A 7,162-nucleotide genomic window follows, 5' to 3' on the forward strand; every position below is an offset into this window, starting at 1 on the left:
GAGTACTTTCATTTTGTTCATTGCTCTTAATATTTCATTTCCATTTCATTATGTCTCTCTTTGAGTATCATTGTCTTTCTCCCTAGCCTACCCTCTCTCTCTCTCCACCATGCACCTTTAGATTATTCCTTTGCCATTTCTAATTCCCTTCCTCACCAATACCTCTTGACCTTCTTCCTATAACTTCTACCCCCTCTCACAATGGATCCCCTCCCAAATGGATCATCGTGTTCCTCCATCCCTACTCACTCTAAGAGTGTCTCACACAATCTTTCCTCCCCCAATCTTGAAATTATGACATGCAAGAGCTCCTCACACAATCGTTACTCCCCTAATCTTGAAATCATGACATAAAAGAGCTCATCACACAATCTTCAAAAGCCCAATTTGGATTTTGTCTCTAACTTAACCAAGTTCATAGATGGAGTGAATGTGAAAGATGGATATATTGTCTATCAAAGTCAAAACATTAACATCAATGAAAGCATGATTGAAAAGGCATAGGCATTCCTAGAGGCAATTTGCAAATATAATTCTTGGAGAAGTTGTGAAGAAATATCTAAGGTTCATATCCAAACGCTCACATTAGTGCAGATGGAGTCAAGGTTTTGAGCTTGCCAACTAATGTTTAGAATGTGTTGAAATAGACAAGGTAGTATTTTCCTGATACGAGAGGAACTTTGAAGTTCTGGCATGTTCAAGTAGTAGTAGAGCAATCGAACAGATGTATGGTCTCTTTCTCAAAGGTAGTCTCCAAGAGCATGATGACTAACTTGAAGAATTGCAAGGGTGGCAAATCCAAGTTGTCATCTCAACCAATCAGAGTTGCTATGTACTTGATGGGGAATTACCTCAAATCAATTTTTGGGCAATACAATAGCAAGATGAATTTTCCACATATGAAAGCCACTGATGTAGTAGAGAGATAGTGCAACATGAGAGAATGCTCAGGGAGGTTGCAAAAGCCAAGGTGGATGAGGAAGAAGCGAAGCACGAGAGCAAGATGAGGCTATTGAAAAAATGGATGAGATGGAAAAACATAAAAGAGAAGAAGCAAAAAAGTGCATTAAGCTACTGTATGAGTAGCTTAATGACTTTAGAATGGATGGGGACAAAGCGGAGCAGGATCTTGCAGGGATGAAAAAAGTTCTTGAAGACCAGAGAGATGCTTAATTACATCAAGATGGAGTCTCTAATGTGGGTATAGACATGCTCGCATGTGATTGTTCATGTTGTCTATATCAATCTTTAATCCAATAAGATGAGGCTATAAAGATAGGGGTTGGGCACCAAGGATGTGATTTTGGCAATGCAAAATCAAGTTGCATAATTACGGGCATATTATCAACTGTGCATGCATATAGCTCACAAAAATTACATCCTCTAAATCAAAATTTTAAAAGCTGTAGCCAATCGCGAAACTATTTTCGGGGCCATTTTGGGGTCATGACATGATGCGTTCGGGTGAATATTTGAATTTTGCACGGACACGCAATCTTGCCGAAATTTTTTTCGATGTCATGAAGGTGCACTGGTGTAATAATGAGATGCAATCTATTTGTTCAGAACATTGGATAGCTTGATACAAGGCATCTCTACACTGCTTTTGCACGGACGCGCAATCTTGCCGAAATTTTTTTCGATGTCATGAAGGCGCACTGGTGTAATAATGAGATGCAATCTATTTGTTCAGAACACTGGATAGCTTGACACAAGGCATCTCTACACTGCTTTGCACAATGCAGTCTCTGGCCTACATCGCCTGATCACTTATCATCATGCAGCCATTTACTACAGCTTTGCCACTTGTCACTGGGCAAGCACCCATGCAAATCATTAAAATTGAAGGTTTCTTGGAGAGACCACCGCAAGGTTGGCTTGGAGAGACCACTGCAAGGTTGGCTTGGAGAGACCATTGCAAGGTTGTCTTAGAGAGACCACGACACTGGTTCTTAGAGTTATAGCTCCGTTACCTATTTTTATGTATTACAGGAAGAGGTCTATGATGGCCACCAACACACTGGTTATGTGTAGGACATGGAAACACAAGAAGTGCAAATGCCACCCCAATCACCACCAGCCTATGCAACCACTGACAGGTCCCAATCCTTGGAGCTTGTGTGGCCACCTACATCAACTTATGTTCTTTCCAACACAACAATAGCTTTCTTAGAGCAAAGGGGTCTTGGCAATTTGTTTGAGAGCCTAAAATCCTTGGAGGAGAGTCCTGCAACAATGACCACGTACATCAGGGACTTTCTCCATTCTTACCACTCTAGTGATGCACATGTTGGCAAGTATGGCACCATCAAAGCCAACTCAATATTATACTTGATAGTAAAGTGATTCAGAGGGCCTTTTCACTCCCAACTCAAGGTGTAAAATACCCCACAAGGCCTACCGACTCTAAATTTCTCAAAATACAGCCTCTCCTTACCAAGGGCAACAAGTTCCATGTGGATGGGATATTACTTTGCACCATTATTAACCCTCAACTCAAGGAAGTAGCAACATTTCTATCCACAATCTTGGGGGTTAAGTGTGGCAAGAATCCATCCCTCCCACTCCACACATTTTTTTTGCTTAGTAGACAGGTAAAGCAAGATTGGATCCAGCACTTAGTCATCTTCTCACAAAGAAATTGGATGGTTTAGTTGGCCAAAAATGCGAAATTCCATGCTTTTTGGCTTAATCATCAGTAAGGAAATAAAAGAAAATGACTTTGTCCTAGTCGCCAAAAGCTTTTGAGGATTTGGACATCCCCTTTTCACCAGCATGGGAGCTATCACCACCTTCTCCACCTTGAAAGAAATGCCTATTCTGAAAGTAGGAAATGAGAAATTGCCCCACGAGATGCTACAACTCAACACACGGTTGCAACCAATATATATCCATCAACAGCAGTAGCTAGAGCCTGAGGCTACATCAGCACTAGCACCGCCGATCAACATCATGCCAGTCAATGAGCCATAAGGAGATCTAGTGCTAGAACAGCAATACAACTATTGTACCCAAGTGGCTGACTTACCATTGGAACAACCCCCAGCAAGTACTATAGAATCATCAGCATGGCTACCACCAATTGTATTAATAGTATCACCAATCCTCATCACTGTTTGTCATTCTCCATCATCAAGCCAGCCAAATGCTTCAAATGTTAGAACTATTCACTAGCTAGGCCAAGCATGCCCGAGAATTAGAAAGATAAATTGTAGTAGCAGCCATCCAAGACCAATTCCATGGAATCCCCACAGAGGTCATGGCACTTCGGGTGCAAATAGATGAGAAAGAGGTTGCCAAAGTGTGCATGAACCAAGCTCTCCAAGCTCAAGAGAAGGTAGTGTGGGATGTGACCTCCAACCTCCACCAAAGCCAAATACATCTGATAGCAGCAATACAAGCTATGGTAATCCTACAGACCTCCTATGACTACTTGACTTTAGCAAGCAAAGGAACTGGCACAAGCTCGACTCACTCTAATCCAAAAAGAAGAAGAGCTCCAGGATTGCTAAGAAAAGCTCAAAGACATGCAACAATCTTTGGCAACACGCACATTCATCATTGAAGAGCTTACAAGGGACTGCCAAATCTTAAAGGACCAACTTGCCACTGCTAGAGAGGCTAGCACTTCTCAAGCACAAGTCTTGGACCAATGGTCCAATACCACAATTTATTTCTCAACAAGTGCAAGTCACCTTGCAAATGAAAAAGCTTAAGGAGGCATGAGATGCAATCCCAAAAGATAGTCATCTCAAAGCTTGAACTCCAATTGCTAGTGCAAAACAATGAGGCAATGGAAGACACCACCACAATGAAGTCCCACTACAAAAAGCATGAGTGCTTATCCAATGGAAGCAACTCCAACTTCGGATCATATCCACTCATCCAAACATCAAATGGAAACATTCCATAGGGGCAAAAACTTTGTTCAAAATTTACCAATACTTGTTCGAAGATGAAAAAAATATCTTTTGTCTATCTACACATGCCGGGTTTATAGCACTTAGGACAGATGCTTTCATTGCATATGTATGCCTCATGTCCAGTGCTCCCCTTAGGTTATTGTTGGTTTGTTGCTGTTGCTACAAAAGCCATCACTATTATCTATAGGGTATGACATAACCAACATCCCACCCTTGTAGGCAGCTGATGATCCCATTGCACCAACAAAAAGAAGTGTTAGAGGATGACATGGCCTATCTCACATCTAACTTCCCAAGTCTAACCACTCTCTATGCCAATCTCATTAACTCATTACCCTTGCTACTACCACCTTCTTAACCTTCCCTGAGCTCCAACATAACGTCTACTCCCTTCATTGTCTCTTTGCTCATGCCTCTCACCACTTTCAACTTTGCTCATGCCTCTCACCACTTTCAACTAACCCAACAGTCACAAAAAACTTACCAGTCCCTTACACTTAACTTCTTCCCTTCCCTTGCTAATCCTACCCTCGAGGATTACCAAGCTATTCAAACCATTTACCTAGTTCTTCCCTCCCTCCCCTCTTCAACTTGAAATACAAACTAATCATCTGCCCAAAGGTAATATTTGACTTCCTCTTAGAAAGGTCTTCAACCAAGTCATATTCCCTCTGCTCCTTACTAATTGGATAATCCTAGGTCTCATATTTTCTTCTTGGCTTCTTGTTCCTTTTAGGCTTCTTCCTTTGGTAATCTAATTATTCAAACCTGGTTGCAATGGGATAAACATCCCCACCCATATGAGGTGGCTTATCACAATGCAAACTATAATTTACCCATTCATTATAGTTGAAACAATGCACATAAGGAGCATAAACCCCTTGTCCAGGGGCGGCCTGGCTACACCTCCAATAGTACTTGTGCCACCATCACCTCCAACACTATTTGTGCGGCCATCAGCAGAAAATGACCCAATATTTGATTTTGAATATCAAGATCCAGATAATCCAATTCACATTCCCATGCCAAACTCCAATGATGGGTGTGATTTTGATGTAATACCACTTCCCACTAACCCCATCAAGGATTTCTAGAGAAAATATCTTGATATGAAAACTCGAGGTGGATGGACCCTAGACAACTTTCCTACCAACCTTAGTCAGCACCAAATTAGTGAAGCTTGGGTCAACAAGTTGGATCCCCAACCTGAGTGGCACTGCCCAAGCTTTTTGATGTAATCTTCTTGAAAGAGTACATGTGTGCACCTCCATGTCTCAGAAGCCATCCCAAGTTCTATGCAGTTCCATGATGGCACATATGGGAGACCAACATACACACTTTGGGTGAGGATTGCACCATTAATCAGCCATACTCTGGTGTAGAATAGAACATCCAAGGCACACTAATCCGAGCACTTCAACAGCATGAGAAAATAATGTGCGACAACATTGACTGCATCCTTCACCAAAGTGCTATCTTCTACAAAACATTGGAATACATTATGGAGGTCCCCATCCACATCAACCGCCATTTGCCTACACTCAGTTTCAATCCCAATGAACAGATCGATGCTCAAACTACAAGCCAACTCTATCAAAGAGTCATCTTCTTATTAGAAGCATGCCACATATATCTGTTTGAACAAATGGTGGATACAGGCTTCCTAGAAATAGAGCTATGGTGCCAAGGCTTTACAACAGGATTGACTGGCATGCCACAAGTTTCATAGCCCCACTGGGTTACACGCATGGGCATCCCAACTCCATGATCACAATAAGCCATAAGGACGGGTATAATGCCAGGAGATTTCAGTTGAACAGTAGGGGTTGGATTCCCTCCAGAGCCCCCCATTGCTGGAAATCCCTCAGAATTAGAAAGATCACTCTTTTCTTTTGGCTTTCTATTCATGGAGGGATTGCAGTGAACCTGTGGAGATCACGGTATGGGGCTGATCCCACTTGTCCTCAATGTCATTCTGCAGAGGAGTCAGTGCGACATTGCCTTTGGGACTGCAGTTAGAGGCGAGGACATGCTATTGGGTTTGATGATAAATATTATGAAATGCAATTACCTTTGACATGCTTATAAGCCATATATGAAGAAATTGCATGGAAAAAGAACCAAAACAGTGTTGGATTTATTAAAAGATCTTTGCATATGCACAAATTGCACATTTTCAAATTCTTCCATTCTAGGGTGAATCTAGATACCAATATCATGAACTATCAATGTTTTAACTTTTAAGACCACCATGCACTAGTCTCACTAGTTTGGTTTCCATGTTTTCAATTGGTTTTGGTTTTCAACAAAACATGAAAAGGTTATGGAGCCATGCCCTCGAATGGGTGTACATAAATTTAGCACAACATTGGAGGCCCCTCAAACCACATCTAAGTTTCTCAATTAGGTGTGTCCTTTGGTTGAGGAGAAGATCACATAGTGTACTTTTGGTGTGTCCTTTGGTTGAGGAGAAGATCACATAGTGTACTTTGGAATGATTACTTGGTTGCATGTATATGTAGAATAAAATTTTGATATTTTTTAATAAATAGTTATATCCTATACTCTTGAGGATGCATGCTTCACATGCAACATAGCACTCGTAATGCTTTAACAATCTCATTTCAAATCTTTATTCCATATGTTTTTGGCCTCATGTTCAAGATTGGAATGTGTAATACAACTTTAAGACAAATTTTATTGAATTTTGTTGAGCAATGTATAAGTTATGGGTTAGGCAAGATACCATATGCAAAAAATGCCCTAAACCTCACCAAAAATGACTACACCCAAGCAAACATTGACCCTATGGCTACACCCAAGAAAACATTTCCCTGAACCTCATCGAAACTGATACACCCAAACAAACATTGACCCTATGAGTGTTCCCTCAAATGGGTGTGCATAATTTTAGCACAACATTGGAGACCCCTTAAACCACATCCAAGGTTCTCAATTAGGTGATCCTTTGGTTTAAGAGCAGCTCATGTAGTGTAATTTTGAGTGATTACTTGGTTGCATGTATTTGTAGAACAAAATTTTGATGTTTTTGAATAATTTGTTATATCCTATACTCTTGAGGATGCATGCTTTACATGTAACATGATAGCACTTATAATGCTTAGTGGTCTCATTTCAAATATTTATTCCATATTTTTTTGGTCAATGTGTTCTACAGCTTGACAACAAAGTTTGTCAAATTCCAGTTAGCAATGCATATGCTATGGGATAGCCAAGAT

The sequence above is a fragment of the Dipteris shenzhenensis genome, chromosome 2 (genome assembly GCF_047967505.1).
Source record: "Dipteris shenzhenensis isolate YYH24624 ecotype China chromosome 2, Dip_SZ_1.0, whole genome shotgun sequence".
NCBI lineage: Eukaryota > Viridiplantae > Streptophyta > Polypodiopsida > Gleicheniales > Dipteridaceae > Dipteris > Dipteris shenzhenensis.